Source organism: Chiloscyllium plagiosum, unplaced genomic scaffold (genome assembly GCF_037043375.1).
Source record: "Chiloscyllium plagiosum isolate Xiang-an unplaced genomic scaffold, Cpla_swu_hap1 HiC_scaffold_4, whole genome shotgun sequence".
Classification (NCBI taxonomy): Eukaryota; Metazoa; Chordata; class Chondrichthyes; order Orectolobiformes; family Hemiscylliidae; genus Chiloscyllium; species Chiloscyllium plagiosum.
This window is the reverse complement of record NW_028270142.1, coordinates 65,823,470-65,849,784: the sequence shown is the minus strand read 5'-3', so window position 1 is coordinate 65,849,784 and position 26,315 is coordinate 65,823,470.

Here is a 26,315-nt window from a genome sequence, read left to right as displayed (position 1 = left end):
CTAAACTGGGTAACTATTGCTTGACAGCAATATTATGATTGGCTTCTGACCAGAGAACCGAGGGGTTCAGTGTGGCAGAAGCAATTAGTCTGCAAACAGGAATCATGGAATCTCTCTCTCTCTCTCTCTCTCTCTCTCTCTCTCTCTCTCTCTATGCTTCTCTTTCTCTTGTGTGAGTGTTTCAGAACTTCTCTAGTAACATTTAGTTGGTTCCACTAAACATTCTCTGTTGAAGGAGGTATAAAATGCCCATACAGATATTGAAAGGACAAATTTTCAATCAGTGAGTGAAAATTTGTACATCAGTGTGCAAACAAACTTGTGTCAATAGCAAAGAACTAAAAGAACTTGGAAGAAATCCAAAGAAAACAACCCTAATTCTTGAGATCCAGATTGATACTATTGAACTGTGTTTCACTGGTTTTGTTTCTCTTTATCTACCCTTATTATCCATGTTGTATATCTCTTTATGTGTCTATCTGGTGGTCTTCCTCCCATTTCCTTTAAGCTCATGGTTTCCCAACCTCACACAGCCTATTTCTACTTCCTTACCAAAATCCACCAACAGGACTGCCCAGACCCATTGTTCCTGTCTGGTCTCACCCCATGGAACTCTTCTCTTCCTATCTCGACTCAACTTTATCGCCCCATGTCCAATCCCTTCCCAGTTACATCTGCGATTCCTCTGATGCTTTATCTCAGTTATAGAATTTCCAGTTTGCGAGGTCCAGCTGCCTCCTCTTTACTATGGATGTACAATTTCTGTTCATGGCTATCCCCTCTCAGGAAGGTGTCAGGGCTGTCTAATTCTTGTTGGAGAAAAGGCCTAAATGGTCCTAATCCATCACCACTCTCCTCCACCTGGCTGAGCTCACCCTCACTCTGAACAATTTCTTTTTCAACTCTTCTCATTTTCTTCAGGTCAAGGGGTGGCCATGGATACCTGCATAGGCCCATTTTCCATGTTCCAGTCCTGCTCCAGCCCCCATCCACAACTCTTTCTCTGGTATATCAATGACATCAATGGTGCTGCTTTCAACTCTCATTCTGAATTAGAAATGTTTATTCATTTCACTTTCAATTTCCACCTCAGTTTCACTTTCACTTAATACATTTCTGACTCTTCCCTTCCTTCCTCAACATCTCTGTTTTCCTAATTGAGGATAGGCTGACTACCAATAAACGCTACAAACCCACTGACTCCCACAGACATCTTGACTGTACATCTTCGCACCCTGCTTCCTGTAAAGCCTCTATTCCATTCTCCCAGTTCCCCTATCTCTGTCACATCTGTTCTGATGATGCTAACTTCAATTTGCTGGCCTCTGAAATATCCACCTTCTTCCTAAACCAAAGATCCCCCAGCACGACCCATAATTGAGAGGGCCATCAGCCAGGTCCAATTCATCTCCCACATTTCAATCCTCACTCCCTCTCTTCCCTCTCACAATAGTAATAGGGTCCACCTTTTCATCGCCTACCATCCCACTAGTGTTCATATCCAAAGGAGCAAAAGCTGCCACTTCCACCAGACCCAGTAGGATACCACCACCAGCCACATGTTCTCCACCCCTTCCTTGTTAGCCTTCCAGGGACCATTCTCTCCAAGTCATCTTGATTCATGCCTCCTTCATTCCTAATGCTTCCTCACAGCCTTATGGCATCTTTCCCTTTAACCACAGATGGTGCAACATCAGTCCATTTACTTCCTCCATCCTCAGTATCCAAGGGCCCAAACATACGTTTTAGGTGAAGCAGCGACTTACCTGCACTTCATTCAATGTAATCTACTGCATTTGCTGTTCACAATGTGGCCTCTTCTAACAGCCCCCATTAGTAGCTATTTCATTCCCTCAGACTGACTTCTAATTACTCCTTTGTCCAACTGTTTTTCTCTCTCTCATTGGGTTCTATCTCCACTTACCTTTACTCTGCCACCCCCTCCCCACAGCCCATCTTCTGGATAAATATCAACCTTTTCTTGGCTACCATCAGTTCTGAAGAAAGGTCACTGGACCTGAAATGTTAACTCTGATTTGTCTCCACAGAAGCTATCAGATTTTTCTGTTTGTGTTTTCATTCCCATTTCCTTTTTCAGTGGATTAATGACAAGTTGTTCATAATGAACAGCATTTGCTTGTTAAGTAGCCTGAATTCATCAGTCAAGTAAATTTTTGACAGTTTGACTTTTTCTAACATTTGTGACAACCCATTAATAATGGCACTTGACTTCCAACGCACTATCCCAATGGGTCATGACAGTATGTTCAGGTAAATATATCCTTTCCTAGACAAATGGACCAGAACTGCACACAGTAATCCCAATGTGGTCACATTGTTGTTCTATACAATTGAAGGTAGACTTCTTTGCTCCTGTACTCAAATCCTCTTGCGATTAGGGCTAACACATCATTTACCTTCTGAATTGCTTGTGATACCTGTATGTTAGTTTTCAGTGATTTATGAAGAATACTGCAGAAGAATACAGCAATACTTTCCAATTTTGCACCATTATAATAAGTTACAGGTTCCTCTATGTTCCCTAGTACTGATATTAAGATGGCTGCTCTATAGTTTCATGATTATTTTGAGTTCCTTCTTTGAATTAAAAAAAATTCTGTTTGCTGTCATTCAGCACATTCTTTCTATTTTACAACACAACATATGACACTAATGTATAGCTGTCTTCTTATTGTTTATTTTAAAACTAAATCATGGATGCAGTGCAGTTACAATGTTTCAAAGACATTCAGAAGCATACATGAATAAGAAATGTTTGGCAGAATTTGGGCCAAGTGCAAGCAGCTGGGAGTTGTTTAGTTTGGAATTATGGTCGGCATGGATGGTTTAGACCGAAGGGTCTGTTTTCATGCTGCATAACTCTATGACTCTCATTCAAATATAAGTGTAATCAATCTGAATCTTGGCTATTATCTCCTAATAGTTGTCCGTCACCTATCCATCTAGCTTAACAATTGAAATATTCCCTTACACTTAACAGTGTAGGAGGCAAGCAGTACACATAGAGATTTTCCCCTTGAACAAGTAACTAGTTTAAGGATACCACTCCACATCAAACATGTCTGATCAGGAGATTTTTCTTCTCATGCTGTCTACCATAGGTGTACTAGAAGCACCTGAGACACAATACAGAGACATGGTTGTAGGGTGGTCACGACTGGGTGTTAAGGCAGGCAAATCAGATTATTCAGAAGGACAGACAGTAAGAAAAGGGTGGTGGTGTAGCTCTGATATTTAAGGATGACATCAGGGCAGTAGTGAGAGATGATATAGGTTCAATGGAGAAAATGGTTGAATCAGTGTGGTTGGAAATTAGAAATAATAAGTGGGAAAGGTCTTTGATAGGCCTAGTCTACAGCCCACCAAATAAGACATCACAGTGGGACAGGCAATAAACAAAAAAAAAGATAAGTTCTCGATTGTCGAGGGGATCAAGGGTTATGAGGAGAAAGCGGGAAAATGGGACTGAGAAACTTATCAGCCATGATTAAATAGTGGAGCAGACTTGATGGGCTGAATTGCTTAATTCTACTCCTATGTTTTATGATCTTAAGGTCTTAAATAACTGAAGCATGTAGAAATTATACGGCAAATGGACCTATGGTTGTTTCCTCAAACAATATGTAATCAAACCCATGAAGGAGCAAACTATCTTAGATCTGGTCCTGTGTAATGAGACATGAATAATTGATGATGTCATAGTTAGGGATCCTCTTGAAAGGAGTGATCATAGTATGGTTGAATTTCAAACACGGATTGAAGGTGAGAAGGTAAAATCTGATGCCAGTGTCCTGTGCTTAAACAAAGGAGACTACAATGGTATGAAGGAAGAGTTGGTTACAGTAGACTGGGAAGAAAACCCACATGGTGAGACCATTGGAGGACTGTCAAAACAATTTACATTGCATGAGAAAATACTCATGTTTGGTTGGCAAATGGACTCTGATTGTTTAAAGCATTTCCACGGTGAATGTGTCAGCAAATGTTTGCCCTCGGTCTTTTGCTTGGTTAAAAAGGTGCAACGAGTTCCACAACAGTGAAAATGAATTCAAATAAAAGAAATTGAATGTTTAACGATGACCATGAAATTGCTGTTGATTGTCATAAAATCCAATCTGGTTCACTAATGTCTTTCAGGGAAAGGTACTGCTGTCCTTAACTGGTCTGGATTACATGCAACTGCAGACCCACAGTGACATGGTTGACTCTTGTCAACCGTCTGGCATTTAGAGATGGACAATGAATGCTAGCCAAACCCAGTCATGTCAACATCCCATGAGATTAATTAAAAAATTACAAAACACTTTCTTTCTGTTTACAAAGGACAAGTCCATAATATTGAACAAAATATTCATCCAGTGATTGTATCTAGAATACCCAACCTGAAATATTGATGGAATCGGATTCCATAGAAACTTTCAAATGGAAATTAGATAATCGTTTCAGGGAAAAACATTTATAAAGCTATGTGCAAAAAGCAGTCAAATGGCACCAACTGGATATCTTTCTCTAAGAACTGGGACAGGAACAATAGGCTGATTGGTTCTTTTCTATGTTATATTATTCTTTGATTGCGTCAAGTGGAAATTTGTAAAGTGCACTCCATGTGAAACCTTAATATGTTTTATTTATCTTCGCATTTATTGCTGTGTTGTATTTCCAGTTTCATTTCATTTTTCTTTCAGATTTCTGGTGTATCATTTTCTTTTCTTTTTAAAGGATCTGCAAGGTGACCTCCACTGTATTAATGAATATTTCACCTAAGGGAACTGTCCAACTTCTAAATACAAGCTACTAAGTTCAGTAATGTTTGACAAGTCAATGTTAACTCAATACCGAGACTTGCTTAGAGAGCACCCAATTTCAGTATTTTATGATATAATTGATATAAGATGAAAGAAGACATAACTGTGACCTTTGAAATTCCTCAGTAAAAGTGGTAATAGAGTAAATCCAATTTATCTCCCTACAAGGGCACTGTGAATGTGTACTCAGTATTTTTACCTGATGATTTGTATTGGTAGCAATGTATACATCATGTGTGCTCTCCATCCTAATGCTGTGTTTGCTCATGCAGGAGAAGTGAGATGGCATGGCAGACTGGTGGATGTCCGTGGGAGAGCTTGTAATTGAAGTTGCCTTCTACTTCCTTGTGATGTGCCAGGAAGTATCTCTGCAGCAGCTTCAACCATGCCTACTGCTATGGAAAGGGTTTGGATATGAGTTACGTGACATTTACTTGATGGAGAACAGACAGTTGCTTCAAAGCTAACTCTGGCAATTCAAAAGCACCTTCATGGCATCTTTATTTCTGTAGTGGCATTTTGTTAGCTTAATTCAAAATAAATTTCAATGCCGCATTCTCTGTTCATTGCCTCTTACCTTTATTTGATCAAATATTTATTCAACCTTTTGCTAAAAGATGGTTCCATCATTTATTGTGGCAAAGTCATCCCAATTTCAACAGATAAGGGTGACATGGTGGTTAGAGCTGCTGCCTCACAGTGCCAGTGACCTGCGTTCATTTCTAGCTCGAGGTGACTGTCTGTATGGGTTTCTACTGGGTGCTCCAGTTTCCTCTGACAGTCCAAAGGTGAACAAGTCAAGTGGATTGGCCATGGTAAATGGAGGGTTATGAGGATAGGGTGGGGTGCTGGAATTGGGTGGGATTCTCTTTGAAGACTCAATGAGCTGAACAGCCTCATTCCATACTGTAGAGATTCTATGATTAAATCAAAGTTTTCTTGATTTGGACCTTTCAGGATCAATGTACTTAAATAAAACCAAAACCTGAGTGGAGTTAGGAACCTAGTGGTATTATTACTGCACCATTAATCCAGAAATTCAGCTAAAGTTCTCAGGAACTGGGCTTGAATCCTGGAGTTTTGAGTGAATTCAATGAAAAATATCTGGAATTAAGAATCTACTGATGACCATAAAACTAATGTCAATTGTCAGTAAAACCCATCTGGCTCATTAATGTCTTTCAGGGAAGGAAATCTCCGATCCGTATCTGGTCAGGCCTACATGTGGCTCTAGATCAACAGCAATTGTTTGACTCTCAACTGCCCTCTGAAATGGCCTAACAAGCCATTCAGTTGAATCAATCGCTATAAAGTCACAACAAAGAAATGAAACTGCGCGGACCACCCAAATTCACTTGGACAGCAGAATAGACAATGAGATTCTGTTGATTCTGCAAAATCTTCCTTAATAGGATCTGGGGGCTAGTACCAAATGTGGGAGAGCTGTCTCACAGACTAGTCAAGTAACAGTCTGACATAGACATACCTACTGAATCCTACTTGACAGACAATGTTCCATACACCATACAGAACACTCAGCAGAGATGGTGGCACAGTGATATACAGTCAGTAAGGAGTTCCTGTCAGAGTCCTTAACAATGATTCCGCACACCATGAGGTTTAATGGTTTCAGCTTAAATATAAGCAAGGAAACGTCTTGCTGATAACCATCAACTGTCCTCTCTTGTCTGATGAATCAATACTCGTCAGTTGGAGGAAGCACTGAGATGGCAAGGTACAAAATGTACTCTGGGTGGGATTTCAATGTCCACCAAAAAAGTGGCTCGGCAGCAGCATGACTGATTGAGCTGATCAGGTCCTAAAAGACGTACCTGCTGGACTGGATGGGCAGCTGGTGGTGAGGGAACTAACAAGAGGGAAACACATACTTGGCCTTATCCTTACCAATCTGTTGACTGCAGATACGTCTCTCCATGACTTTTGATATATAGTGACCACTGCATAGTCCTTGTGGAGACGGAGTCCCACTTTCACATTGAGAATATCCTCCATCATTTTCTGTGGCACTATCGCCATGCTAAGTGGTGCTGGTGTTGGACTGGGGTGGATAAAGTTAATAAGTACACAACACCAAGTTCTTGCCCAACAGGTTTATTTGAAAGTAAATGGGGCAGACATCAAACAGATCTAGCAATTCAAGACTGGGCATTCATGATGTGCTGTGGGCCATTAACAACAGAATTGTACTCCAGCACAATCTACAACTTCATGGCTAGATTATTCCCCCACTAAACCAAAATCATCAAACCTGGGGATCAACCCTGTTTCAATGGAGAATGCAGGAGAGCATGCCAGCAGCATAAGCAGGTATATCTGGAAATGAGGTGTCAACTTGATGAACTACAAAACAGGACCAATATATCAGACCAATATATCAGAGCATGCAGACCAATATATCAGAGGTAAGCAATCTATAACCAATAGATTGGATTTAAACTTTGCAGTCCTGTCATATTTAATCATGAATGGTGGTGGATAATGAAACAACTCTCTTGAGGAAGAGGTTCTACAAATACCCGAAATGTTGGAAGAGACTAACATATAATGCTGAACCATTTGCAGGCAATCTTCCACCAGAAGGGCTAAGTCATGATTCATCTTAACCTCCTCCAATGGTCTCCACCATTACAGATACCAGTTCTTCATGTAGACCCAATGGATACCCAATGGGCTCTAGACAATATTCTGGCAATAGTACTCAGAACTTGTTGTCCAGAACTTCCTGTTCTCTGAGCCAAGCTCTCACGGTACAGTTACAACACTGGCATCTACCTGACAATATGGAAAGTTACCTAGGTATAACCTGTGCACAAAAAGCAGGTTAATGTCCCTTCAGTCTACTCTTGACTGTCAGTAAAGTGATGGAAGATGTGATCCACAATGCAATCAAGCAGCACCTGTTCCGCAAGACCTTGCTTAGTGACATCCAGTTTAGATTCCGCCAGGGCCACTCAGATCCTGATCCCATTATAACATTGATTCAAACATGGACAAAAGAGATTAATTCCAGAGGTGAGGTGAGAGTGATGGGATTTGATGTTGAGATTGTATTTGATCGAGTGCTGCATCAAAGAGCAAAACTGGAGTCAATGGATATCGAAGCAAAGTATCTGCTAGTTGGAGTCATACCTGACACATAGGAAGACAGTTGTGTTTGCAAGCCATGTTCAAATGCAATAAGATCTGGACATTATCTAGGCTTGCCCTGACAAGGGGTAAGTAGTAAAGCTCATTCAACACAAATGCCAGACAATGACCATCTCCAGTAAGATACAATCTAATCATTGCTCTTTGACATTCAACTGTGTTATCATAACTGAATACCCAATTATCAACATCCTGCAATTATCATTGACCAGAAATTCAACTGGAACATAAACTTGGCAGCCACACAAGTTCAGAGGCTTGCAATCCTGCAGCAAATAACTTGTCTTATGACTTCCCAAAACCTGTGCACCAAGTACAGGGTGCAAGTCAGGGGTTTGATGAAATATTCCCTACTTGCTTGAATGGTGCAGCTCCAAAAATACTCAATAATCTTGACACCATCCAAAACAAAACAACCTGCTTGATTGACGCTGCATCCACAAGCATTTCCTTCCACCACCAGCACTCAGTAACAGCAGGGGTAGTAACTACAAGATGCACTGCAGAAATTCATCAAAGATCCTCAGACAGCACCTTCCAAACCCACGACCACTTCCATCTAGAAGGACAAGGGCAGAGATTTATGGGAACACCATCACCTGCAAGGTCTCCTTCAAGCCACTCACCATCCACATTTGGAAAGATGTTACTGTTGTTGGTTTCGGGTTAGGGTTAGCATTAGGGCTTAGATGCTGTCCAAGATTCTGGAATTCCCTTCCTAAGGGTATTGTGGGTCAACCTACAGCATGTGGACTGCAGCAGTTCAAGAGGGCAACTCACTACCATATTTTCAAGGGCAACTAGCGACGGACAATAAAATGCTGGCCAGCCAGTGACACCGATGTTCCATGAGTAAATTTTAAAAATATACTGTGGATGCGGGAAATCTGAAAAAAGCACAGAGAATTCTGGAGAAACTTAGCTGGTCTGTCAGCATTTGTGGAGAGAGAAATAAAGTTAACATTTCGAGACTGATATGCTTCCTCTTCAGAACCTGATGGTAGAACTTGGTATTGCATCTGCTGAATCACTTGGGCATGGTGTGTCTTCTCTCTTGCCCCTCAGCAGAAGTAGAGTATGCTACAACATGACTTGCTTCCTTGTTACAGTGAAGCATGACAGCACTTCAATTCTATGAATTATACTAATAAGCATGACAGAAGTAAAATGCAGTTAAAAGTGAGTGAAGTGCTGTACAGACAAAGTGCCTTGAAGACATTGCCAATTGCCTGACTCCCAGTGGTGATAGTTTCTCAACGAAGAAGTGTTTTGTACAGTGGTCTTTTCAATGGCCAATTGCTGGATGTCTTCACCGATACAACTGATCAAAACGTTCCCAGATTATAAGCTCCACAGAGGAAGCTCTTCCCAATGTGCACTCATCTCTAAGACCCTATTCAGTTGCTGACACAGTGAAGAACCTTTGCAATTTTGGGGAGAAAGGGAATCCAGTGTTTAAAAATGCTTTTAGTTCCCTTTGTAAATGGCTGAATGGCTTTGCCTCCAGGGTCCAGTGGGTTACTCATTGGACCTAGAACACTTAGCTGGCAAAGGCCAAGAGCACGGGTTAACATCGGGATACTAACCAGGCATGATTTTCAAGTCATAAGTCACATGACACCAGGTTATTGTCTAACAGGTCACTTCATCTGATGAAGGACCAGCATTCTGAAAGCTTATGATTTCAAATAAGCCTGTTGAGCTATGACCTTGCATTGCGTGACTTCTGACTTTATCCATCCCAGTCTAACACTGGCACCTCCACATCATGATTTTCAGGGGATTTATCTCCCTGAAAGCATGAAACCCACTTCCCCCACTTGCTTTGGAAAATTCTGTCTTCAAGTGTCAAAAGTCAAAGTAAAGGTCAGGGCAGTAATTGGTTAGTTGTTTAGGGTGGATTTTCAACTTTATCTGTGGTGTGATGTTTGACATACTACTCCTTTATATAATCTACCTGATTTATATCCTGTAGAAATTATTGGAATAACTGTCCACTATTAATTAATGGAATAGAGGTTTAAGCACCATTGTATAACCATCTAGACAATGAAGATGCTTCAAGGAGAAACTTATTTACCAATGACTTTTCAATGGATTAGGGAGCCACAGATCTGCCAACACAGATTGGTAGCATTGGAAACATTGTAGATGGAAAGTATTAAATTTCAAGGAGATTGGAACAGATTAAATACACGGGTAAAGCTGTGCTAAATTAATTTCAGTGCATATGAGCAGGTGGCCATGTCACTAAGGCTAAAAAGAGACAGATCGAAGTACTGTTGAAAGGTGAGAAGCCTAAAGATACCCATGTTCCATGTTCCACAGAGATCTCAGGGTTTGTATACATAGATTACTTAAAGGTAGATGTAGAAAGTAATTAAAAATGCTTTTGTAAAGCTAATATTTATGTCAAGTAAATAAAAATATGAGTAATGATATTTAATTCTTCATGTATACAATATCCTGGTTTGACCAAACTTGAGTAATTTGAGTAATTCTGGAGACCAGACCCTAGAAATTAATTGTTGGATTTACCAGAATGCTCCCTGGACTCTGAGGGTTAAATCATGTGAGAGATTATGCTAGTTGGGTTTATGGAATATACAACTGCAATTTGTACATATACAACACTATCATTTCAAAAACATGCCCCTAGTGATTTACAAGAATATTATCAGACAATATTTGACAGTGAAGTTCATAAGACGATAGTAAGTCAGATGATCAAATGTTTGGACACAGCTGGAGGCTTTAAACAGTGGAGGAAGTTGGAAAAATGTTAGTAATCTAATGGAAAATGGATTGATGCTGAAAGGCACACTGGAAGCTCCTTTGAATTATAGTGCTCAGAACCATAATGATAGCAGTCTGTGCTTCCATGACTCGGATCATCAAAAGTTGTTTGTGTTCCAATGGAAATAGTGCCATTGGCAATCGAATGTGACATTGTGTACAGATCAGCAGATGCATTAATTGAAGAGGCTATTCTTACACTGTTGGAAAGAGGCCTGCCTATGCTGTTCCAGTACAATTGTGGGCGGCACGGTGGCACAGTGGTTAGCACTGCTGCCTCACAGCGCCAGAGACCCGGGTTCAATTCCCGCCTCAGGCGACTGACTGTGTGGAGTTTGCACGTTCTCCCCGTGTCTGCGTGGGTTTCCTCCGGGTGCTCCGGTTTCCTCCCACAGTCACAAAGATGTGCAGGGTCAGGTGAATTGGCCATGCTAAATTGCCCGTAGTGTTAGATAAGGGGTAAATGTAGGGGTATGGGTGGGTTTCGCTTCGGCGGGTCGGTGTGGACTTGTTGGGCCGAAGGGCCTGTTTCCACACTGTAATCTAATCTAATCTAATCTAATTACACCAAAATCTACCCGACAATGTAAAAAATTGCCCAGGTATGTCCTGTCCACAACAAAATGATAAATTTCAGTCAAATTTCAATCATAAATAACGTGATAAAAGACATCATTCATCACGCATCATCAAACAGTGCTTGCTGAGCAATAAACCTGCTCAATGATGCTCAGTTGAATTCCACCAAGACATGTCAGATTCTGACATGATTTCAGACTTGGTTTAAACATGAGCATAAGAGCCTAATTGTAGATGTTAGGTTTGAGTGACTGCCCTTGACATTGAGGTGACGTGTGATCAAATGTGGCATCATGGACCCGAGCGAAATTGGTGTAATTGGAAATCAGGGGAAAGAATTTTCAATGGTTGGTGTCATAGCAAGCACAAAGGATAATGCTTGTGACTGCTGGAGATCAACCGTCTCAGTTCCAAATATTTCTGAAGGAGTTCTTCAGGGTTGCTGGTTTGTGATTAGTAATTTGCTGATTTTTAGATGGTTCAAATCATGCCCCAGATCCCTGGTCCTGACACTGGACTTATTTAGGGAATGTGAAATGAAGAAAGCTAGACAGGTGTTTCAGGACAAAGGAACATCTGCATTTATGTAACTGCAAAAGGTAAGTAAAATACCAGAAATTAAAAAAGCAATAAACAGTGAAAATGACATAATTATACAGGGGACAGTAATTAAATATATTATCAAATTAAATAGATGCTAAAACACAATTCAAGCCCAAACAGCTGTTTTAATCACAGACACTTTCTTCAGGCACTGCACTGTCACCACCTGTTTCCCCTCCTTGCTAACTAGGTCGGAAACTTTGGGTCCTCAGCTCACCACTGGGGAAGAACCAGCTTTAAAGTGGGTCTAGTTGCTGAGGTTCTTGCCGTCGGCCCTCCTGGCTTGGTACAGGTCCACGTCTGGAAGCTCTTGTTCGGATAGCGCTTCGTTGGCTTCCTGCCCTCTTAGATGTCTGTTTTTGCGATACTGCTCTTGCTTTGTCTTCCAGATTCAGTTTTTTGGTTTAGCCTCTGTAGTTCTTGGTTCCAAAGCTGCTTGTTGGATCCAAACCTATGAGGAAACTGTTTCTGCAGAAGTTTGATGTTGGAAAAGGTTCTCTCTCACACCCAGATAAAATGCATAAAAGTGAATAAATCCCCAGGACCTGATCAGGTGTACCCTAGAACTCTGTGGGAAGTTAGGGAAGTGATTGCTGGGCCTCTTGCCTGAGATATTTATATCATTAACAGTCACAGGTGAGGTGCTAGAAGACTGGAGGTTGGCTCATGTGGTGCCACTATTTATGAAAGGTAGCAGGAACAAGCCAGGGAACTATACACCGGTGAGCCTGACATCAGTTTTGAGCAAGTTGTTGGAGGGAATCCTGAGGACAGGATGTCCATGTATTTGGAAAGGCAAAGATTGATTAGGGATAGTCAACATGGCTTTGTGCATGGGAAATCATGTCTCACAAACTTGATTGAGCTTCTTGAAGAAGTAACAAAGAAGATTGATGAGGGCAGAGTGGTGGACATGATCTATATGACTTCAGTATGGCGTTTGACACGGTTCCCCATGGAAGGCTGGCCAACAAGATTAAATCTCATGGAATACAGGGAGAACTAGCCATTTGGATACATAACTGGCCCAAGGATAGAAGACAGAGGATTGGATGGAGGGTTGTTTTTCAAACTGGAAGCCTGTGACTAGTGGAGTGCCAAAAGGATCAGTCCACTACTTTTCATCATTTACATAAATGACTTGGATGTGAGCTTAGGAGGGAAAGTTAGTAAGTTTGCAGATGACACCAATATTGGAGGTGTAGTGGACAGCAAAGAAGGTTACCTCAGATTACAATGGGGTCTTGATCAGATGGTCAATGGAGTGAGAAGTGGCAGAAGAAGTTTACTTTAGATAAATATGAGGTGCTGCACATTGGGAAAGCAAGTGTTAGCTGACCTTATACACTGAAGAAGGGCTTATGCCCAAAACGTCGATTTCCCTGCTCCTCGGATGCTGCCTGGCCTGCTGTGTTTTTCCAGCACCACATTTTTCAACTCTGGTAGTCCAGCATCTGCAGCCCTCACTTTCTCCTGGTTGAACTTATACACTGAATGGTAAGGTCCTAGGGAGTGTTGCTGAACAAAGAGACCTTGGAGTGCAGGTTCATAGTTCCTTGAAAGTAGAGTCACAGGTAGATAGGATAGTGAAGAAGATGTTTGGCATGCTTTCCTTTATTGGTCAGAGTATTGAGTACAGGAATTGGGAGGTCACGTACAGGACATTGGTTAGGCCTCTGTTAGAATATTGTATGCAATTCTAATCTCCTTCCTATCGGAAGGATGTTGTGAAACATGAAAGGGTTCAGAAAAGATTTACAAGGATGTTGCCAGGGTTAGAGGATTTGATCTATAGGGAGAGGCTGAACAGGCTGGGGCTATTTTCCCTGGAACGTCAGAAGCTGAGGGGTGACCTTATAGAGGTTTATAAAAGCATGAGGGGCATGGATCAGATAAATAGACAAAGTCTTTTCCCTGGGGCGGGCGAGTCCAGAACTAGAGGACATAGGTTTACGGTGAGAGGGAAAGATATAAAAGAGATGTAAGGGTCAACATTTTCACGCATAGGATGGTATGTTTGTGGAGTGGGCTGCCAGAGGAAGTGGTGGGGACCAGTACATTTGCAACATTTAAAAGGCATCTGGATGGGTATATGAATAGGAAGGTTTTGGAGAAATATGAGCCGAGTGCTGGCAGTGGGACTAGATTGGGTTGGGATATCTGATTGGCATGGATGAGTTGGACTGAAGGGTCTGTTTCCATGCTGTACATCTCTATGACTCTGTACAGACTGCGTGCCCTATTATCTCCTCTCAAATCTGTGTTGCCATTGTGTTCCCTTTGAGGTTAATTGGCTTCCTGATATTTTAGAGTAGGAGTGAATATATTTTGATTAAGTGGAATATCTGGTATCTCTGCGCATGAATATTGATCGAAGTTGAATGTCTGATATCTGCTGAGGCCCTATTCAGTCTGGGTTGGGATAGCATTGGGCCTGGTTGATTGCTGGTTTAGAGTTGAGGTGTGAATTGGATTTTCGGGCTAATCAGTGGTTCCAAGCAGCTGCTATCTTTGTGTCTGTATCGTTTGCCCAGAACCTAGCCCACCCGCATGTCTTGTTCTTTTACTTTTCAAAGTTATTTGAAAAGTCCAGGATTTTGGTTCAGTATTTCAGAATATGGTTCTTTAGGGTAATGCCCTCTGTCAAAGTATCTTCAGCTGCTTCATTGATGACATTTGTACCAATATAAGCTCAGAAGACGGATGATTGCACAATCTTCAGCACGACTCACAACCATTCTGGCACAAACAGTCCATGTGTAAATGAAGCAAGATTTGGACAATATCCTGGCACACAAGAGCCAGTTGATGACCATTTCCAATAAGCGACAATCTAATCATCGCCGCTTTATAAAACAAGGTATTACCTTCACTGAATCCTACAAAGTCAACAGCCTAGGTGTTACCACTGACCAGAAACCGAATAGTTCTTGCCATATAAATACAGTGACTACAATAGCCGGTCAGAGGCTAAGAATACTGCAGCAAATAACTCCCCTCCTGACTCCCTTAAAGCGTGTCCTCCATCTAGCTAAGGGTAAAAGGCATAAATGAGGAATGGATGGAATATTTCCCACTTGCCTGGTTGAGTGAAGCTTGAACAACACTTAAGGAGTTAAAAATCACACAACACTAGGTTATAGTTCAACAGGTTTATTTGAAAGTGCTAGCTTTCAGAGCACTGCTCTTTCATCAGGTAACTACTGGGTTCAGATCATAAGACACAGAATGTATAGCAAAATGGACCCCATTGGTCTTGTGGCAGACACGGAAGAATTCATCTAATGAATGAGACCCCGGGGAATTCTTCCACGATATCAGCAGCAATCCCAACGATACAACCGACAAACCGGAACAGTCATCAGAGAGATCCACAGTGGAAAGCCCTTTGCTATAAATTCTGTGACTTATGATCCTGCCCCAGTGGTTACCTGACGAAGGAGCAGCGCTCTGAAAGCTAGTACTTCCAAATAAACCTGTTGGACTATCACCTGGTGTGTGTTTTTTAACTTTGTCCACATCAGTCCAACACCGGCACCTCTACATCAAAACTCATGAAGCTTAACAATTTCCAAGACAAAACAATGCACTTGATTAACAACACATCCAGAAAGATTCATTCTCTACACCACCAATGCTCAATAACAGTGGTCTGTGCTATCTGCTAAATGCATTGCAGAAATTCACTGGGGCTTTCTATCATCTAGAAGGATGACAGCAGCAGATGTATGGAAAGACCCCTATCATGCAAGTTCCTGTCCACACCACTTACCATCCTGAAAATATATCGTTGTTCTTTCAGTATCATTGGGTCAAAATCCAGTTACTCCCTCCTTAATGATATTGTGTGTCCACCTCCACTTCAAGCACTGCAGCAATTCAAAGTAAAAGTAACCTTCCCAAGATTAATTAGAGACAACAAATTCTGGACCAAGCATTAAAACCCACATCTCACAAATAAATTGTAAAAACAAGAATGGTCCCAGTTTCTGGTCAATGGTAACACCCAGGATGTTGACAATGGAGGGTTCAGTGAATATAATATATTTGCTTATCAAGGGGTGATTATCAGATTGTCGCTTATTGGAGACGATCATCAACTGGGTGGTGTATGCCAGAATATTGTCCAAATCTTGCTTCATTTAGACATGGACTGTTTGCATATGAGAGGTTACGAATGGTGCTGAACATTATGCAACCATCACTCTTTTGTCCTTATGTTGGTAGGTAGTTCATTGACGAAGCAGCTGAAGATACTTTGGCTGAGGACACTACTCTAAGGAACGGTGAGATTGAGCAAAACTCCCCATATGCTGTCGGTACAAAACCTTTTTCCAGATTGTTGCTAGGTTCCATCATGTTCCTTGACACTGAACACAGACTTCGTTGCAGCCTTTCTAAAACAACAAGTATTAATTATGGAGACCCCTTAACATGAACATCAAAGTTCTTTTCTGAGTTTAATAGAGCAGAATACTTTTCAACCTTGCCTTGTAGTGGAGTTAGCTGGCACCTGAATTAGCACTTCACTTGCATCTCTCCCCCTCACCCCCCACCCCCACCATCACTTCCGCCTGGGCTTCTCCTTTATGTTTGAGCTGAGACTTGAAGTTCAAATGATGATGTCTCTTCAGTTTCATTGCCTTCTTTCTCTCCATCTAACATTTGGGAAGGCTCCAGTTCCTGGCTACCAGGAATGAAAAAGCAACCTGTATTGGGTTGTGATTACTAGAGAGGAGGAAGTGCTTAGATCATCTGTATTTCCCAAATCAAAAGAGGCTGAGGAAGCACAAGAGATCAATTAGGTGTGCAGATGTCATCCTCGTTGAATGGTTCAGTCTGTTCATGAACCACCTTCTCAATGTTATCCCATCCTGTGTTGCCTTCACTGTCTCTTTCATTAGAGTTCAAATACACTTGTCCTCCTCCCATCTTCTGCTGCTACCTGTTGTCACAGAGCCCCCTTTTGCTGTTAGGAAAGATAAGTGTATCAGTGAATGTCATGCAATCATTTTAGGTGTTGTGGCTTTCATGACTGAAAAGCTGTCAGTGTATGTCTGTGTCACCTGTGAGTTGTGGATGTGATGTTTGTAGCAGAGCTAAGAGTATGAAGGCAAGGTAAAACGCTTCAATTTTTGGTTAGTTTACTGATAGATAGAAATTGTTGACAGCTTGATAATGAGATTAGAGTTAATTATGCAATGGATGTGAGTAGACATGACATTTATTAGGGTATTATTTGAGGATATACTGATTCACATTGACAGCTCATTTGAGATTATTCAACTTTCTCCTGCATTGCATCTGTGCTCTTGAAACAATACTCCTGGTATTCACCTCACACTTATTGCCATTTCTTCTCACTGTCTCCTTAGAATCTGCCTAAGGGTATCCTGTCCAACTGTGGATATGGAATGTCTCCGTTCCTCCGCCACCACCTGATTTCCACCATTATCTCTGAGAATCATGATCTCTCCTTCTTTCAGGCTTATCCATGATATCAGGATACCTTTACTTTTCAAAAAAATCCCACCACTTCTTACAACCAAAGTGCATCCTCCAGTTTAAGAGCCATGGGTTGCACTGATTCTTAATAATACTGGACTCCCTACTGATCCATATGGCCAATGAATAGAATAGGAGATGCTGGCTGCACACAGTAATGATGCAACGGAATGGGCAACCACAATTGTCATGCTTGATACAACTCTGCAAATTTATCCATTCCAAGGATAGAACATATCAATCAACTTTCACCGTTGTTTCAGGTTATGCTTTCCAGATGATACCTACTTTAGCTCAGCTGGCTGGACAGCTTCTTTGTGATTCAGAGTGATTCAGCATTGATTCAATTTCTGCACTGGTAGGTTATCATGAAGGACCTATTATCTCAAACATACCCCTCGCCTGAGATGTGGTGACCCTCAGGCTAAACTCACCATCAGTCAACTCTCTCTCTTGTGAAAGAATGGGACTATGATAAATTTACCTCTATTTGCTGAGAATATTTAATATGCATTGTCACCTCGTCATTTAATTAAATAAACCTCATTTATAAAGATAGATTGAAAAAGTTGGTCTATTCTCTTTGGACTTATAAATACAGAGAGGAGATTTAATGGAGGCCTTCAAGACATGAGGGCTGGATAGAGTGAATAGTGATGACTTCCTGCTTGTAAAAGAAATAAGAACGACAGGATTAAAGTGGTGTGCAAAAGAAGGAACGAGGTGGTATAAGCAAAATCTTTTGTAGGTTATGAAATTCACAGCCGGAAATGTGGCAAAGTCAAGTTCAACTGAAGCATTCTAGAGGGCATTGGTGTGTTGGGAAAGGGCTGGAGATTGGTATTGGGTATTTGGTTTTACCAAATATCATAAATCACTTCCTTTACTGATCCTCTTGTGCATGCAATCAAAAACACTTCATGGTTTTGAACACCTCCTTGATTGAAAATAATGCCACTTTCTCCAAACTCTGCACGTAACTAAAATCTTTATCCCTGGTATTATTCTAGTTCATCTAAACCCTGTTTAAGGTTTTGATACCATCCTTAAAGTGTGTAGTACAGAATTATAAACATTACTCCAATTGAGCGCTGTCCAGTGATTTATTTACGTTTAGCCACACTTCCTTGCTTTTGCACTTGGTAAGGGAAAGGTTGGTTACCCCCAAAAACGAGTATGGGGATTTGGACCCATGATTAATCTGTGTTTGTTCACAAGTCTTGGGGAAAAGAACCGGTGAGGGAGACTAATTGGATAGAACAAGAGATCAGCCAAATGGTTTCCTTCTTTGCTACATAATTCCATTATTCTATTATCTTTCTTATAAGAAACAGAAGAAAGATTGTCACTGAGGAAGACAGGAGCACCGTAGGCAGGAATTTAGCCACATAAGTAAACCTCAGATGGCAAAACAAGTAAATGCTGATCAGTAATGTTCTGAGTATGCCATCTGGACATCACCATTAATTTACCACAAAAAAACTACAGGTCTGCTGCCCAGTAATTCCTTCTAAAGGCCTTGGCAATGTATGTCAGTTGAAAAAACACTTTAATTGTTAATGCAAGTACATTTTGTCCTTTACTTTGCCCTATTTTGTTCAATGATAGCAACATATTAAAGAAATTAAATGCTGTATGTGAAACAATCGGAAATACAATGGCTGTCACATCAGTATGACCCAGAATTTTTGCTGGAATGCTGCAGAATTAATCTGATGACACAAGTGGAATGTTTGTAGTTTGGTCAAAATTCAAGATGGACAACAGTTTCTTTTAAAATAACTTATACTTTTTAAGAATTTTACAATTGCCAGATGTTGAAAATTTTAAGTCAATGTTTAACTCCCCAATTTTTATTCACATGAATTTCTTTGCAATTCATCTTGCAAAAAAAAAATCTCAGGCACAAGTACAATCATGAATGTCATATAGAAAGGGAGTCCTCACTGAGAATTCTGTGCTCCCATTATTCACGGAGGAGAGTCAGATAAAACTATAACCTTGTTATATTTTACCGCTGTAAAAGATTGCAGCCTGAATCCTCAAAGGGATAAAATCAGTATGTGAAGAAGTGCAACTGTCAGATGCAAACATGATTGTAAAAATAAACTAGGTTTTTCATATCTTTCTTCAATTCAGCTTTCTTTGTCTTGGGAATAACGGATTTTTGAACAATAGACCTTATATTTTAACAGAGGAAACTCTGCAGCAAGTGAAATTGTCATTTCTTTCTTTTCAAAATCGCTATTTCTCTAAAATGTATTTTTTGCTTTATTTTATATTGACATTTCATAGCTTTTAGATTAGGAATCCTCATTGTCTTTTTCCAGGATATAGCTAGTGCAATTCCAGATAATATGTTACGTATGTTCCATTAATATGTTCTATTTTCTGATCCCATTCTCAAATTATATCAGTAGCTAAGTTTAAGCTTTGTAATACAATTTATAATCAGGCCAATTTGAGCTTCTCTGAATTTGCTCAGTTAAACTTTAGTTATCACTTCTGCTTCTCCCATAAGGTCACTGACAGGCAATGTGATGAATATCGCAGATCCAGAAGAGGTATTATAGCTTTAATTGACAGGTAGTAGAGAGAAAAAGAAACCTCTTTCTTGGACTCAGCACATCATGAAAACACAAAGGTCAATGGAACTCATAAAATGACTTACATGAGACAAAGAATACTCTGAGTGCAAATTGATTCACTCACATCTTCCACTTCAATGTAAACTTTGTGATGAACTGCTGTGTGACATATAGTTAGTACAATGCTGGACCCTTCGGTCATTTTAGATTCAACTAATCCATGTCTTAGTGTTCCCTTGAAGGAAAGGGCAGAAGAGTTTAAGAGTAAGAGATTTTGTGGGAGTCTATGTCAGGAATTGATGGTGCAAAGTACTTATTTTTGGTCTATCAACCTTTATTCAGTGATAATATGGTAATGACTTATATGTCTTGCTTACTGCTCTGATTCAAGCACTCCCCTTCCCATTCATGTTAAGCGTGCTGTTTGTATGTTATGTCAAGAAATTACTGAAATTAACTTATCATGGAAAACCAAACTGAGTTTCTGAAACAAAATATATGAACACATGAGTTAGGAACAGAGGTCAGCCATTTGACCCCTTGACTCTGCTCTGTCATTTAATAAGATCATGGCTGATCTCATTGTCACCTCAATTCCAGTTTCCTGCCTGCTACTGATACACTTGACTCCCTTGTTAGTCAAGAATCTATCTAACTCTACCCCAAAAATATTTAATTACCCTGCCTCTAAGGTGGCAGGGCAAGTGAGTGCCACAGACTCATGCCCCTCTGACAGAAAATAAAAATGCCCTAATGTCCAACTTAAATGGGAAACGCCTCATTTTTAAACTACGTCTCTAGTTCTAGTCCCCCCCCACAAGGGGAAACATAGTTTCAGCATCTACCTCATGAAATTTCCACAGGATCTTATATATGTCACTTAGTTTGTCTCTATTTCTTCCAAACCTCAACAGCTACAGGCCCAACCTGCCAAATCTTTACTCAGAACAATACCTTCCTTCCAAGAATCAGTCAAGTGAACTTGAAATGCCTCCAGTGTTATTGAACCTTTACTAAATCAAGAGATCAAAATGGCGGTACACTGTACTCTAGATTTGGTCTCACCAAAAATACTGCACAACCCAAGTCCAAAGGAATAAATGCAACTAAATTAATCAATGGCTAGTTTTAAATCTCTATTCAAGCATGCATTTTAGTGGTACATAACTTTTTGAGATTTCAGGTATTAATCATGTTTCCAGAGTCTTCTCTGTTGCACATCTAAAACGTGAGTATACAATTAATTATTGTATTTGGCACAATTTTTTTGGACCATATGTTCGATAAAGGAAAGCTTTCTAAAACATTTTTTTCTGAAATTTAATTCACTGAAAGCCATGATGAACTACTTTTAGACAACATTCTTTCAAGCTATGCCCATCCTGACTTAGAACTAGAATCCCTACAGTGTGGAAACAAGTCCTTTGGCCCAACAAGTCCACACCAACCCTCCAAGGAGTAAACCACCCAAACCATTCCCCTACCCTGTATTTTCCCCTACCCTGTATTTTCCCCTAACTAATACAATGGGCAGTTTAGCATAGCCAATTCACCTAACCTGCACATCTTTGGACTATGGGAGGAAACCTGAGCACCTGGAGGAAACCCACGCAGACACAGGGAGAACGTGCAAACTCCACACAGACAGTTACCCAAGGCTGGAATTGAACCTTAGTCCCTGGCGCTGAGAGGCAGCAGTGCTGACCACTGAGCGACCGTGCTAACCCACACTATATCAGCATTCCTTCACAGGTCAAGATCCTGGAACACTCTTTCTAACAGCACTGTGGATGTACCTATGCCAGGCAGACTGCAACAGTTCAAGAAGGCAACTCATCACCACTTGCTCAAGGGCAGTTAGGGGTAAACAATAAATGCAGGCCCAACCAGGGACTTCCACATCTGCATGAAAAATAGTAAAAATGACTTTCTTCTAATCACTTTTACATCTTAGTTTGCACCCTCCCTAAATAATGAATGAATGAATGATGCATTATTGCCACTTGCATTTTACAGTGAATAATACAATGAAAACAGTGAAAAGCTTCAACTGTCATGACAATCTGGCGCCATTTTAAATTGTTTAAGAATGAAAATGGTAAATAAATACCAATTGAACCAAAAGCCAGAAATCTTATGAAATCTCAATTCAACATTTGAAATCAAATATTTCATAATTTGTAAAGACAAATTTTAACATTTTCAATGAGTTCAGCCTCTGATTTTTGATTTACTAAATCTAATAATGGAAATATTAATACAGTTGTAACTAACATGCTGTGTTGCAACTTGATATCAAACATGGCATCTGTGTTTTTTGTTGATTATTCCCTTGTAGGCAATCTATGATAGAATCACTGCAATATTTTATGTCTGATATTTCCTGAGAAGCCAATGTAAATCTTAAGTACTCAACTTTTAATCTGAATGTTGGAATGATACGCTCCCATGCTGCTCATAAATCTCATTGTGGATGTCACCATCTGTCTGTGTACTGAATGGTTAAGGATTATGAACACAAATGTCACATCTTTATTTTGTTATTTTCTGGCGAAGGGACAATACAAGGTGGAATTTTGCAGAGGTGACAGAGGTTTTCACTGCAAACTGGAGAGCAGTAGGAGCTTCTTTGTCAGATGACCCACCACATCTTGTGTCACCTTGGCATTTAACAAGTAATCAGCGGATAGTCACATGGAATCAATGAGTCTGGAAGCACATACCAAACAGAGACTGACATTGTCATTTGGGAGGCTGTGGCTTTACTGGGAGAAAGTGAGGACCACAGATGCTGGAGATCAGAGTCGAGCGTGTGGTGCTGGAAAAGCACAGCAGGTCAGGCAGTCCGAGGTGCAGGAGAATTGACATTTAGGGCATAAGCCCTTCATCAGAAACTCATCAGTGGCTTTACTGGTGTTGATGTGACTTTACCCACAGCAGAGCATTTTTCTTGATGCAGTAATATTTATGTTGTCATCCATGACACAATAAACTCTGGATATATCATGGTGTTGAAGAATTCAACAGACATTTCTTATAGGTCATTATTGTATGCAAACAATACATTCTTAGATATATAAGAGTCTGGGCTAATGTTAGGCTATTAGATTACAACAGAGCAGCATTCTTCCAGTGGAGTGTTAAGATTTGATTGATCCCAGAGTAAAATGGCTTATGAGATTTTTGCAAGCTCAGGTCCTGCTATGAAACAGTGATGAAATTATGCCTATGTCTCTTAACATAGTACTGATTGACTGCAAGACATCACATAATATCCGTCATGTCCTCAATCATATTCAACCTACTTCCTATAATTCTGCCTTCACTCCTACCCCTCCCCTCCAGAACAGTTACACGGTTTCCCTTGTTCTCACTTTCTATCTCACCAGTCTCCACATTCAAAGGACTCTCATTCCCCAGGCTTCCCCATCTCCAACTACAGCAGGATTTCACCACCAAATACATCTTCCTGTCAGCATTCTGCAAGGATAATTTCCTCCACGGCACCCTGGTCCACTTTCTCACTCCCTCATGGCACCTTGGCATGTAATCACAGAAGGTGTAACAGTTTCCCATTCACCTCTTCCTTCTTCAATGTCGAAGGCAGTGGTTACATTTTCCAATTGAACTAGTATTTTAGTTGTACTCCTTTCAACCTAGTCTGCTGTATCTGCTGGTCATAGTACATTGGTGAGCCCAAACTCAGATTGGGAGATTACTTTGTGGAACACCTCCAATCTGTCCATAGGAATGCCCCTGACCTTTCCCTTACTTGCCATTTCCTGAAACGACCTTGCTCCTGTGCCAACATTTCCATCATGAGCCTGCTACAGTGTTCCAATGAAGCACAACACAAGCTGTAGGAATCACATCTCATGTGTTGCTGAGGCACACTCAGCTTCTAGGTTTCAAGACTGAGTTCTGCATTTTTCCTACATCCCCCAAACCTGACTCCAGCCAAAATATAACATTAACCTTGACAACATCTTCAATTTCATATTCTACAACAATTATATGCAAATAAAGCAGCATATTTTGGTCTTTAAAAGTGTTGAATCATCTACTCAACCTGCTAGATATGGTCATCCTGGTACCTGGCTTATATTTCACTTCATGTCACATTCTTGCAGATCACTGACTGATTGTTTTGGGTCACATATGGTCTGTTCTGCCACAGTAGATGCACTTTGCATCTCCTTTATTGTGACTATATCTCGATCAGTGCATAATGTAGTCATACCACAGCTGGGCTATCAGTATTTATCAGGTAGAAGATTTCAGGAAGCCAAGATCAGCTTGTTTATTGACACTGTGGTGTATCAATGCATAGAGTTGATGATCTGATAATTTCTTGTATGTTATATCATGGAACACCACTTGGCTAAAATCTGCTTGGCCTAGCTTTGCTGCGGCCTCTGAGTGTCTCTTACATCAGGGACATTGTCTTCAGCTTTAGAAGGTCCTCTGCAGTGCTCCATTTTTACTAAATGGGGCCCTACCAGGTCCCAGACTGTGGGCGGGCTGGTCTGGCCTGAAGGAGTTCTGGCTACCCACGGCTCTGTGGCCTGTAGGACTATGACCTTTCCCGGGTTCTCTTCACTGTCTATGGCTGCTGCCTCATCTGTGGCCTCCTCTGGGGGTCTCCCCCATTCCAGGGCTTCTGCCTGACTTCCTGCCCTTGGGGCACATGGTGTCCCTGACTTTAGAACACCTCCCAAGTCCCAAACTATCTATCTGCTCTCCCTGCTACCCCACCAGTCCTCCCCCATGCCACAGGTGACTAAGTGTCCCTGACTGTTCTACATCCACTCCCACCTTGCCGCCTTGCTGTTCCCTGCCTGCCTGTGCTGGACCAGGGCTTATCAAGCAAACCATGCCTCTGACCTGGGACAGGGCTCGGCTCAGCTTACTGATCTATTCCTGGCAGGGAATGTGCTCTCCCCTTTTATATAGCTTTCATTGCAAGGTACCTTGTAGGCTGCCTGGATGTTTCTTAGCTTCTCCTCCTGCACTTTAACTTGCTTCCCCAAATGGCTATTCTCCTCCAGTAAGGCCTATTCACTACTCTTGGCTTCTGTGACCTGACACTGCAAATGATCTATCTGGTTTCTGTATCTTTCCTCTTTTTGCCACCTCTTGCTAATCTGCCCTGTGAGAAAGTTCACTGGGCTAGGCTCTGCAGCCTGTGAAAGTATAGCCTCCCCTCAGAGCTCCAGGAAACCTGCATCCCAGATTATGGGCAGGCTGTCCTGCCCTGTGAGGCAACTCATTGGCCCTCGCCCTGAGGCCTGTGTGGCTGAGGCTTCCCCTGGGGGCTCTTCACAGCCTGGGACTGCCTGTTCCCTTATCATGGCCCACAGCTCCTGGCTGTCTCGTTATTTTGTGTGGACCCTCAACATTGTTTCCCCTAGCCAGCATTCCCAGAAAAGGGTTAAGGACAGAATCCTGTGCCTGGACTGTCTTTAGGTGTGGGGCCAGTTCTACCTTTCTATTCCCCCCCTTTGCCACCAGCCCCCTTTCTATCCATGGCTGCTGCTGTGTCCCTAGCTGTAGCTATTCAACCTGACTCATATGTGTCCCAGAATGACCCCGTTCAGACACCCTCCTTGGCCAGTGTGTTGGCCTGATAGTTGCTTCAGCAAGGGGTCTGGTCTTTCCTCTCTCCACCACTCGCATGATCAACGCCAGGAATTTCCCTTTCTGCTGGCTTTGGGTTCACCTTCCGGTACTAGTCATTGGTTAGGGTCAGGATTGCATGGGACAGCAATTAGAGGAGCGCTGGTGCTGGCTGTTATGGCTACAAACCCCAACCCTGTGAGTGCAGCCTGAGCACCTCTAAAAACCCTCTTGAAGGAGTTAGTGAGCCCTGCTTAACCGGACCACTTCCCAGACAGGCACAGGACAATTCCTCCCCTCATCCTTCTTCATTGGGTTAGGGCAATCCTTCCAATAGTGCCCTCTTACCCCACACTCAAAACAGTCGGACCTCTTATCAGGAGGGCTACTTCCCACCTGATGCCATTCCTTTCAACTCTGGGTGGGCTTCAGTTCATGTACCCTATCCTTGGGTGGCCCTTCCTCCCTCCAGCTGTTCCTGAATGCTAGGGACAGCTGCCTCAACCCATCTCCTCGGTGGTCTTTGGGGTCAAACCACAGCTCTGCCTTGGTCAGCAGCCTCAGTAGGGTGTTAGCCACCAGGATGTAGAGGCAGCCTGCCTGGTCGTCCCTCCGGAAGGGTATCCAGTCAAGG